This window comes from Martes martes (genome assembly GCF_963455335.1).
Source record: "Martes martes genome assembly, chromosome: 6".
In the NCBI taxonomy this organism is placed as follows: domain Eukaryota; kingdom Metazoa; phylum Chordata; class Mammalia; order Carnivora; family Mustelidae; genus Martes; species Martes martes.
Genome location: NC_137893.1, coordinates 53,289,599 through 53,302,213, shown reverse-complemented (window position 1 = coordinate 53,302,213; position 12,615 = coordinate 53,289,599). Strand labels below are relative to the sequence as shown.

Here is a 12,615-nt window from a genome sequence, read left to right as displayed (position 1 = left end):
AGGCTTTAACCCACTGAGCCACCCAGGCACCCCGCTCATGCCACTTTTCAAGCAGCCTCCTGCTCATGGCAATGGCAATCGCTTCTGAGGCTCAGCTGTGATTTCGGGAGTCATGTTTGGATGCTCAATCCAGCTACCATTTTTTTCAGCCCTGCCAAAGATATTATAATGGTTTAATATCCTATTTTTCTAGGAGAAATCCCTTTCTGCTTAAATGAACTAGTCTGGAGAGTGGCTACAAATGAATCCTGACCATTACCCGGTTTATTACAGGGTAATGCATTAACGCTCTTGAAGGCACAGAGAGTTGCTGCCCCTTGAGAACTATCCGATGGGGTTTGTATTCATGAAATCCTAGAATTGAGGTTCCTGCACATGACCCTGGCCTTGAGGCTTTGTCAGGACTATATACACACAGGAGCAGAAGGCATTACCATTACTCAGAGGCAATGGAAGGAGATACAGTCGTTGCCATGTTTCAGGCCTTTCAGGAATTAGTCACCTGGAGCTCTGGTTAAGCACAGATTTCCCAGCCCAGCCTCAGAGTCTGACTCAGAGGGTCTGAGTGAGGGATGGATCTGGGCATCTGTGTGTAACAGGCACACCCAGACGACACACCGATGACACCAGAGGAAATGTGAGTGAAGTGGTTAAGAGTGGAGTCTGGCATCCAACAGAGCTGGATTGGCCAGGTCCACCATGTGCCACCTGTGTGACCTTGCTCAAGTCACGTAACCTACTTAAGCCTCAGTTTCTTCATCTGTGATATGAAGTAATAATGGCACCTACTTTATAAGGATCAAATGAGATAGCTATGTAAAAAGAGCTTAATATAGGGCTTACATAGAATTATATATCAAAAGATCTTGAGATATAGTAAATACTTAAATATATCCATTATCTCCCTTGATTAGTTCTCATCTCAAGCTGAGCCATCCAGTTTTTATAGACAGGGAAATGAAATCTCAATAATGTGACTGTCACTCACTGAGACGGTGACAGAGTTGAGACCTCCAGGTGTAAAACTGGTTATAAGCGGTCCCATCACTCTCCTCGAAAAAGCTGTAAGCTGGACAGCTGGCAAAGAAGGCCACTGGTCCTTTGTGGTTTATTTCAAAGAGAAGTTAAGCAGTGTTCACTGCCACATGGTTACGTGATTTTCAGGCCCAGCTACGCTAAGAGAATATCAAACAGGGGTCACTTCTGTGATACCTAAAACACTACCTGAGGGGCACGCAGAGAGAAAGCTGAAGATGACAAGATAATTGCAGTCTGGAGTGGGACACTGATCCTCGGGAATAAGAGGGTGCTGCGATGTCTGAGAACAGCAGAGATTCAGATAAGTGGGATTTAAAATGAGAAAAGAACTGTGGTTTGAGACCGCAGGGTCGAATTGAACCCCTGTTGTCTTTCACATCCCATATCCAATCCATCAGGAAATCCTACTGGCTCTACTTTAAAGATTTTATTTATTTATTTGACAGAGATCACAAGTACACAGACAGGCAGGCAGTGGTGGGGGTGGGGGGAGCGGGAAGCAGGCGCTGAGCAGAGAGCCTGATGCAGGGCTTGATCCCAGGACCCTGAGATCATGACCTGAGCCGAAGGCAGAGGCTTAACCCACTGAGCCACTCAGGTGTCCCTGTTGGCCTTACTTTAAAAACACATCCAGGGGCGCCTGAATGGCTCAGTCAGCTGGGCGTCAGACTTTTGATTTTTGGCTCAGGTCATGATCTCAGGGTCATGAGACCAAGCACCCCAGTGGCCTCTATGCTCAGTGCAGAGTCTGCTTGGGGTTCTCTCCCTCTACTTCTGCTGAACCCCCAATTACATGCTTTCTCTAAATAAATACTTTTTAAAAAATCCAGAATTAAAAAAAAAAACCCAAATTTAACCACTTCTGATCATGTTCACTGTCACCATCTTGCTCTGAGCCCATTCTGGTCTGAGCCCACCCTGTCTCTAGCCTGAGTCATTGCAGTGGTCGAGATTTGCACTCCAGTGGGATTGGGGCCCAGCATCTCTTTCTTCTGGAAACTTCTCCTCCCATCTCTGCACACATGACTCTAAGGTAAATGTCAGTTGTGACTTCTCCCTGTGGCTGCAGGAGTGTAAGGCTGAACCAAGGGGACCCAATGACTGCAAGGGGCAGGCGGTGGTAAGGCTGGTGCAGGTACTGGACTCTCACTCTCTTGGGCTCTGGCTCAGAATCAGGGAGGCCTTGCTGGGGGGCAGCAATGTAACAGGTGAGACCACTACTTATAGCTTCCTGGGACATAAGGGTACATGGGCTGATGATGACCACACTGAGCCCTGCAGCCTCGAGTAAGTTGCTGCAAGGGAGAGAAGCTGTCCCAGCTGGTCTGCCCAAGTGCAGAGAAGACCTAAGCCTGCAGAAAGCCAACAGAAGAGGGCTTTGCTGCCTAGGTACATGAGAGGAGAGGGTAGACTGTAGGATTGAACAGAATGACATTTGTAAGGTCAGGGCGACCCTGACTGGGGCCGTAGGAGTGAGCTGGAGGTGAAGGGAATGCAGATTTAAAGACACCAGGGAGACCCTGAAGCAAGGGATCCAGATGGGCCATCTTTGTGGGCCCTATCATCACCCAGGCCTGTGCCCGAGCCCCTTGGATATCAACATTTAACACACTAGTATCAAACTGAAAATCTGAGGACCTGGAGGTTGTTTGGGAACCCTCTTTTCAATGCTGGGGCTGGAAGGAGAGCATCCCCTGTCGAAGAGGCCAAGGATCATCTGGGCTTTGGATGTCTCTCTCTGCCTTCCTAGGCACCTCGTTTCTGATGTCGGAAACGCTGGTCCAGATCCAGACCCTGGTGATAACATTCAAAGTCCTGGGTGAGCTTAAGTTTAGATCTATTCAGATTAATATCCCCTCCTCCACCCTCATTACTCATTTAGCTAACAAAGGGTGTCTTTCCTTGAAATCACATATTTAGAATATTTAGAACAGTGAGATGGATATTTTCCCTTCAAGCCCCCAGGTAATCCTTCCAGACATCTTCTCATATTTATATGATATTGGAAAGGATTTAAAGTATTTTACAAACATTTTCTAAATGTTAGGGTAAAAATACATATAGGAGAAAGAGAATAAGACCAATGTTCTCATTGTTTGAACCAAGAGCAGGATAATATTCCCTGAGAACATGAGCCAATGTTCTTGACACCTGGCCATAAAGCAGAGTTTCTACAGACAAAAGATTAGTACTGCTTCTTTCTTGTTTCTTCTCCTACTGCCCTTCTCTCCTTCCTAAACTAGGGAAGATTAATATTGATATCTTGGTTTGGCAAGATGTGGGTAAGTAGGTAAAGTGTACACAAGATCTCTTTGTATTATTTATTTTTCTTTATTTTAGTGAGAGAGAGAGAGAGAGAGAGCAAGAGCAGCGGGAAGGACAGAGCGGGAGAGAGAATCTCAGCAGACCCCTTGCTGAGTGAGGAGCCCGCCGCGGGGCTTGACCTCACAACCCTGAGATCATGACCTAAATCAAAACCAAGAGTAGAAAGCTCAACTAATTGAGCCACCCAGGTGCCCCTCTTTTTTCTTTTTTTAAGTAATCCCTATACCCAACATGGGGCTCAAATTTACAACCCCAAGATCAAGAGTTCATGTTCTACCAGCCAGGCACTCATCTCTGTATTATTTCTTAGAAATAATATTATTTAATAATATAATATAAATCTATACATAAATAAAATTTATAAATTATAAATACATAATTATGAATCATATTTAATATATATAATATAGTATATAATATATAAAAAAGTATATGATATAACAATATAATAAAATTATAAATCATAAATAAATTTATGAATGTATATAAATTCATATGTAAATATAAATAATGTAAATTTCTCTGTATTATTACTTAAAAAGTAAAAGTATGTTATGTTACTATACAGACCACTGGGCAAATGGCCAACTTGTCTGCTGGGCAAAGCCAAACCTGATTCTCATTTTCAATGGATTCTGATTACATGGCCCTAGGTCACCATACTCATAGGATACACATTGACTTTGAATGCTAACCGGCATGTCCAAAATTTTTGCACTATAGAATGTGGATTTTTGCAATCTGAAAAGTTCAAGTCAATATAATTTTATAAGTCCTGTTTGTCAGAATATTAAGATTACAGAGATACATACCACAGGGCGCCCATCTGTGAAGTCTCTGACTTCCCCCAACCAGATTGTAATCTCTCCTTCTCCGGATTCTAGTAGCACTTTATCTACATCCTTTTACAGCCCTGCCCTTTCTACTTGGTGTGATAGTTATTTAGGTATGCGTCTAATCTCCTCAACTGGTGTCAAGGGCACTAGGCCCTACAAATTTTTCCCAGTGCCTTACACCCTTGCCCCTTGCCTAGAAGAGGACCTCATACTTTCTTGTTTATATACAAGTGAGTAAATCTATTCTGTTTGTAGTTCAGCTAAACTATCGGTCAAAAGAGACCAGTATTTAAATCCCATGATGTTTAGAATTCACTATAATAGTGACTTCTCCTGGACTGCTCATGTTATGCTCTGTGGTATGTTAAGTGCTTTATTTGCATTTTCCTACTTTGACCCCTTACTGAAACTCTATCAAGTGGTATTTTCCTCTTTAGAACTGAGGAAGCTAAGGCTTAAAGAATGAAGTATTTTTCCCAAGTTCACCCTGCTAGGGAATTGGCAAAACTGGGTTTGAGTCCAGGTCATTTGATTCCAAATTCCATATGCACAGCGGTTCCAGAATCCAACCTCCTGGTCAGCAGAGTAAGGCCTTCCAAGGTCCTTATTCCAAGAACCGTTTCTTAGAAAGAACCCAGGCACAGTTTATATACAGACTGGTCAGCTGTAATGGTCTAAGAAAAGCAGACAGTAAATCAGGTTGAAGCCCCATCTGACCAGAAGCATAGATAGATTGCAGTCTCATGTGATTCTGGAAGCCTACAGTGCTGCCGATTTACTATCTGAGAAGTTGTGTGTTTGTTTCTGAACAGGCAAAGAACTTCAAAGCTTCTGCCCTTACTGGAATAGATCTTTCCTAATTCAATTTACTCAGATTTATTTCTCATGAATTATGTACCTCCCGCCCCCAGGGAGATTATTTTTCAACATTTCTTTATAAGTAATTTTCTTAAAGAAAAAAAATGCAATTAAATATTCAAGGTCTTGAGTATTGTGTAAAAAGAATTTATACCTAAAAGTGAGGGGTAGGCTACATTTAAGCTCATAGTTAACATTGAAATACAGCAGCCACGAATTATTACCCTACCTGGCACGCTCAACTGGAGCTGTGAGTTCTAGAATTTGCTGGATTTTTCTCCCGTCTACACCCTTCATTTTTGAAGAAATCCTCAAAACCATAATAGACTATTCATTCATGTGCACCAGCTTATCTCCAGGTGTTACTTAGGAAATTTGTAGCTCTGGGAATCTTCTTTGTCCTGAAAATGCCCTGTGGGTTGCCATTACTTTTTGTCCTTTATTCAAAGCTTTGGGTGAATGGAAGGGCTGAGTCCAAGGATGGGGGTGACGGTTTGAGGCAGTTCACCCTTGGTCCAGTACTGTGGGGTGTGATATATTTCACTTCTCTTCTCCTTCTGCTTTTGCTCTCATACCCAGGAAACACCTAAACCCTCTGGCTTTCTCAGTGTCAAAATTGTTCCTTCTTAAAGTCCTTTTGGTTGACTCTAGCCATTTGCGGTTTTGTTCCCTGTTAAAGTCCTTTTGTGTACCGGTGAGCGGGTGGAGGGAGTCTTTGCGGTTTGGGCTTCCTTGGGAGAATCTCTAGAAGAACATGACCCACACAGCAACATACTCTTGCCCAGGTGTAAGACAAGGCTATCAAGAATTGTGTGAATAGGGGCACCTGGGTGGCTCAGTGGGTTAAGCCTCTGCCTTCAACTCGGGTCATGATCCCAGCGTCCTGGGAGCCTGCTTCCCCTTCTCCCTCTGCCTGCCTCTCTGCCTACTTATGATCTCTGTCTAATAAATAAATAAGATCTTTAAAAAAAAAAAAAAGAATTGTGTGAATACCATCAAGGGGAAAATGATCTCATAATAAATAGAATATCATGATGTTTGAATGTTTATTGTGTGTGGCTCACAGCTCCAGGGGCCTTACCTACGCGACCCTGTTTAACCTCAATAATAATGCCTTGAGAGGAGGGCTCCTCTTATTCTCATCTTACAAATGGCTTAAACCATCTGTCTCACAGACAGGAAGCGGTAGAGCTAGGGTTCAAAAACCATAGCAAAGTAGGTGCTCTGTTACAGTTCTTATCTGTTTGCTCTCTTACATTTATGATGAATTGACGCACTTGAAGGAGGAAGGAAATAGGTTAAGTGTGATATGAAACTTTCTCAGGTACCCAATTACCACTTTTCTCTTGTTCTTCTTCTTCTTCTTTTTTTTTTTTAAATTTAGAAACAGCCTTCTCTCCCCCAACCAAAGGCCTAGAATGTCTGGGATAACTTTTAATGAAATGATTTTCAATTTGTTTTTATGAAGACAGGAAATTGTTCAATAACTGAGAAATAATAATAGGTTTTGTGTACCTAGTTTCTCCTCTGATGAGGTGCAAAGAAATTGTCAGACAACATTCAAGGGCACTTTGTAGTATCTGTATGAGTTCAGAGCCCTGAGCAATGTTGTTCTACCCATTGTGCTTGGAAGGATGAAACAGATTTGGGGACTAGAAGAACGCTTTTGGAAAGATTAGCTAAGAAACCAATTACTAAAGTATTATTAGAATTCCAGTAAGTATAAGCACAATTCTAAGCTTTGGGAGAGGAAGGGAAAAAACATCAAGAAAGGAATAAAGGGAGGAAGGAGGGAGGAAGGAGAGAAGGGAGACAGGACCCTTCTGTCAGTAAAACCCCTCTTCAGCTCACTGTTCCTTCTAAAAGTACTTCTGAAAATACTTCTACAGGAATCTCCCATTATTGTTATAAATTCTGTCGTGATATTACAGATTTTATGTATTTCTCTGGCCTGTTATCAATGAAGATGTGTAGAAAACAGAAGACAACAGATACAGTTAGTGTTTAATCTTCAAAGACCATGGTAGGTTCTCTGGAATCTTGTGTCTTAGTTAAACAAGCAGGCTACCCTGAAAATCCTGCTCACTAAATTTTTCTAAAGTCTCTCAGTAGGTTTTTAAGTCATCTCCTAACCATGTAAAGATTTGTTCCTTTTGTGAGCATTTTCAGAATTGACCCAAATTACATCCTGGGAAATCTGAGGAGGAGTAAGTGACAAAATGGTTCCTCTACAAGGAGACAGTGCAATGTGAAATCCAACAGTTATTTTGTGCTCTCTTGTCCTATGTCAAAAAAGTCAACTATTGTTTCTATTTATGTTCCTTTCCCGGAAACCTCTTCTCAAAGGCTGAATTATAAAATACCATTTTTATAAAAAGATCTATTGGAGGGGAGGGGCAGAGGGAGAGAATCTCAAGCAGATTCCCTGCTGAGTGTGGAGATCCACATGGGGCTCAATCTCACAACCCTGAGATGGTGACCTGAGCCGAAGTCAAGAGTCAGAGGCTTGGGGGTGCCTGAGTGGCTCGGTTGGTTATGTGTCTGTCTGCCTTTGGCTCAGGTCATGGTCCTGGGGTCCTGGGATTGAGCCCTGCATCAGGCTCCTTGCTCAGTGGGGGGCCTGCTTCTCCCTCTTCCTCCACCCCTCCCCCTGCTTGTACTCTCTCCTTCTCTCTCTCAAATAAATAAATAAAATCTTAAAAAAAAAAAAAAGAGAGAGGCTTAACTGACTAAACTACACAGGCACCCCTATAAGATACCATTTTTATCTATTTGGGGGTGGTTTAAAAATGAAACTAATAGGGACACCTCTTGGTGTCTTGGATTTTATCCAACTTGGATTTTATCAAGAAGGAGCCATGTTCCTGTTTGCTCTGGTTTTTCTCTGCGCAGGAGCAGGGGGAGGGGCAGAGCGGGGAGGGAGAGGGAGAGAGAATCTTGAGCAGACATTGTGTTCTCAGTGGAGGGCCTGATCAGTGAGTGCTCCTGAGGGGTGGGGACGGTCAAGGAGCAGAAGAACAAGAGTATCCCACGTTGGGTTTTAGCTTACTTGCTTTACTGTGCTAGCCTATAACTGCTCTCACCCCATTCCCAACAACCTTCCAAGTGAGCCCTATTTTGCAGCTGGACAGAGGACTGCAGTAACATTCCAGTAAACTGGATCCCATTCTCAGAAAAAAACAAAAACAAAAACAAAAAACCCAAAAAACCCACACCTGACTTGACAGTCCCAATTTTCCTGTCAGAAATTTGGGGTTGTAGGGACAGCTGGCTGGCTCATTTGGAAGAACACCAACTCTTGGTCTCAGGGTGGTGAGTTGAAGCCCCACATTGGATGTAGAAATCAATAAATAACATAAATAAACTTAAAAAAACAAAAAAGGAAATTTGGGGGTAAAAAATCAGGCCGCCCAAGTGAAAGGGATCGGTGAGATGGTGGCTGAAGGATGTTAATTTCCTTTAAAAGAAAATTCTCAAAATGTTAAAACTATGACTCTCAGACAAATCTAATATGAACATGAGTCAAAGATTTTATTTGGGGCACCTGGGTGGTTCAGTGGGTTAAGCCTCTGCCTTCAGCTCAGGTCATGATCCCAGGGTCCTGGGATCCAGCCCCACATCGGGCTCTCTGCTCAGCAGGGAGCCTGCTTCCCCCTCTCTCTCTGCCTGCCTCTCTGTCTGCTTGTGATTTCTGTCTGTCAAATAAATAAATAAAATCTAAAAAAAAAAAGATTTTATTTAATTCATTAATTAAAGAGAAAACCAATAAGACATTCCATAGATTCAAAGAAGAATCTGAGGGGCGTCTGGGCAGCTCAGCGGGTTAAGCATGCGACTCTTGATTTCAGCTCAGGTCATGATCTCAGGGTCCTGGGATAGAGCCCGTGTTGGGCTGTTCACTCAGAGCAGAGTCTGCTTGTCCCTCTCCCTCTGTTCCTCCCCCCTACTTGCTTGCTCTCTCTCTCATAAAAATAAAATTTTTAAACAAACAAAAAACTAAGGAGAATTTGAAGAACAGACAGTTATAAACACCCAAGAATGCTTTAATGAAGTTGCTAAGAGATGCAAAGCTGAAACAAGTTTCCTGTTAGTACCTATTAGGCACCGACATGCCTGGATTAATAGATTAATACCTACAGGGGTTAAAATGTCATGTTTGAAATCCACTTTTCCACAGGGCGGAAATCAATTGCATCTCTACATGAAAAATCTATTTGTATTTCTCAGGACAAGACTCATTTGCAAGTCTGTTTTCTATAATCTCTAAATGCTAACCTTGAAGGACCTGCTCCTCCAGCCCCAGCATTTCCTTAAAAGCTACTCAGTAATCTCTTGCTACTTCAAAGTCTTTAACAATGTTTTATTATAATTTTAATCTACAAGATGGGGATGTGCCTGCTTGGGAGGCTGTGCTGAGGATGGCAGAGGGGTCCAAAAGGCCTGACATTGAGTGCGTAGCTTAATCAATGACAGTTTTATTATGATGAAGTCACAGTCAGACGACAGTTTACTTCGGGAGCATTCTTGAGCGTACGCCATTATGAGACAGTCACAGTCTGGTAGCAAATGGCTCTCTTACTGCAGACTCTGTCACTTAGATCATGGTTGTATAACTCTAGATCTATCTGCCAGTACATTATATACTTGGCTGGGGAGTTGGTCCATATTTCTGTCTTGATGGCAGAGCAGTCAGACGTAAAAGCCCATGTGAAATGCCTAATTTTGTTAGGCCTTTATAAATATCTTCAATAAATTAAATACTGAATCATCAGCATTATTTTTATTCAGCACTCATATATGCAATTCATTGCTTACAGAATAAAGCTTTTAGTAGCAAATACCCAAAGCTAGATGATAATGGAGGCAGATTTATAGCTGCTTGAGCGAATATGTACCAGAAGTGCCAATTACCAGTCAGTGTCCATCTCAAGGGAACTCTCTAGTGGTATGATCGATGGCTTGTCTGTCTACCTTTCCTGAACTACCTTGGTTCTCAAAGATTAAATAAAGATACATTAATTTTGCAGCTGACACAATGTATCGAAGGATAATAAATGCTGGATGACTCTCAATTTTCAAAATTATTTCTGTTGTAGATGAAAACCAAAAGGCTGAGACGTAAAAAGAATAAACTTAAGGTCCTGCATTTGGGTTCAAGGAATCAATTATACAAATACAGGATGAAGAGGCCATCAGGGCAGTAGTCCGTGCAGAAAGATGAAGCAGGTTTTAGGTAATTCTGCTAATGGAAAACTCAACCTGAATCTATTGTGTGAAGCAGCTACTAAAATAGTTTATGTAAATTAAGCTTCATTAGTAGAAGTAGAGACAATGTCTGGATCACAGGAGGTCTGTCAGGAAGAACCACAGTTTACATATGGGCTTCATAAGGGTGTCAGATTTTTTTTTTAAGGTTTTTTTTTTTTTTTTTTTTTTTTTTGAGAGAGGAAGAGAAACAGCACAAGCAGGGGAAGGGCAGAGGGAGAGGGAGAAACAGGCTTCCTGCTGAGTGGGGAGCCCAATGGGAGACTCAATCCCAGGACCCCAGGATCATGACCTGAGCCAAAGGCAGACACTTAACTGACTGAGCCATCCAGAAGCCTCGACATTCTTTTTCTTTTTTAAAGATTTTATTTATTTATTTGAGAGAGAGAGACAGAGATAACAAGAAGAGAGCATCAGTGGGGTGGAGAGGGAGAAGCAGGCTCCTGCTGAGTAAGAAGCCTGATGTAGGACTCGATCCTAGAACCCTGGGATCATGACCTGAGCCAAAGGTGGGCGCTTAACTGACTGAACCACCCAAGAGCCCCTCATTTTTTTTTTAAACTTAAGTGGTTGATACACAGAATAAAAGGATGTGTTGAATGCTTTTCCAAAGAGAAGATCTAGCTCAGTACACAGAAGTAATAGGAGGCACATCCTGTTGGCCTAATAATTAGAGGTGATGAAAGCTGTTATAGGACGTGATGTGAAGTAGTGAGCTTTCACCTCCAGAAATACCAGGCAGAGAGTAGACAACCACTGGAAGGGGCTCCTAGATGGATGAGGCTGGGTAAGATGCTGATCAAGGGTCCAGGCAAGTCAAAGACTGTATGATCCTTGAGTAAATAATGGACATAAATTAGTCTTGAAGGATCAGCAGATTATTGTTTTTGTTCTAAAAGAATATAAATCAGTGCTTTCCCACAGAGGGAAGACCCTGTGAAGACATAGGAAGTAGCTGACAGCCAACTGCGAGGCCTTAGAAGAAACCAGCCCTGCTGACTCTTGGATCTTGAACTTCCAGCCTCCAGAACACTGAGAACTTTCTGTTGGTGAAGCCGTCCAGTCTGTGCTAGTTTGTTACGGCAGCCCCAGCTGACCGATGCAGACTTTTTCCACCTCCTCCAACTAAAGTGGTTCAGCCAGGAAATACTTCTATCTAGGAAGGATCCTGATATAGTTAATAAGAAGCCACTTGCCTCACAACTCAAGGTAACCTGTGTTGATCCCTCAATTCCATGTCTGGGTATTTCTTTAAAGAAAACAAAACTCTAACTTGAAAAGATACATGCACTCCCCCATGTTCATTGCAGCATTATTTACAATAGCCAGGACAAAGAAACAAACTAATTGTCCACTGATGGATGACTGGATAAAGAAAAATGGGGTGTGTGTATGTATGTGTGTATATATATATATATATAGATAGATATAGATATAGATATATAGATATATATACTCAGCCATAAAAAGGAATTTTGCCATTTATGACAACATGGATGGACCTTGAGGGTATCATGCTCAGTGAAATAACTCACACAGAGAAAAACAAAGGCTGTATGATCTCACTTAGATGTGGGATCTAAACAAAGAACTTGAGCTCATATATACAGAGAATAGATGGGTAGTTGCAAGAGGCAGGGTGTGAGGGGTGGGTGAAATTTGGTAAAGTGGGGTCAAAACGTACAAACTCCCAGTCATAAAATAATTAAGTCATGGGATGTAATGTACAGCATGGTGACTATAGTTAATAACACTGTACTGTGTATTTGAAAGTCACTGAGAATAAATCTTTTAAAAAAAGTTTTCAAAGCCTTCCTCAAAGAAAAAAGTTCTGATCACAAGAAATGTGTTACTATGTGAGGTAACAGATGTTAACTAGGCTTATTGTGGTGATCATTTCACAATATGTATAGATGTCGAGTCATTATGTTGTTCTTCTAGAACTAATATAATGTTTTTTATAGCTCAATTAAAAACAAAAACAAAAAAACCAACCCAGAAAGACTGCTGGACGTAGGCCGCCAAGCGGAGAGTGACTCATTCCCATCTGTAGCAACTCCAGATTGGCCCACATAAGCCTGAGGAAAATCAGTGGGGAGCGCCTAAACGGGAACACTTCCCCCCGCCTGCTAACTCAGTTACCTCACGCTGGCCTCATTGCTAGGTGAGGTGGTTGCTTTCTGGAGTGTGTGAAGAATTCGTTTATTCTATTGTTATTTTCCTCTTTATATTCCTTCATATTTTTAGAATTTTCTACCTGCACCTTGAGCTAAGAAAAGAAATAAAAAATTTA

At 41.9% G+C, this 12,615-nt stretch overlaps 1 protein-coding gene across 2 annotated transcripts in view; it reads right to left on the bottom strand.

Annotated features, from left to right (window-relative positions):
- Positions 1-12,615, bottom strand: part of LRP11 (LDL receptor related protein 11) — a 45,664-nt gene that overhangs the window by 24,999 nt on the left and 8,050 nt on the right. The window lies entirely within an intron of this gene.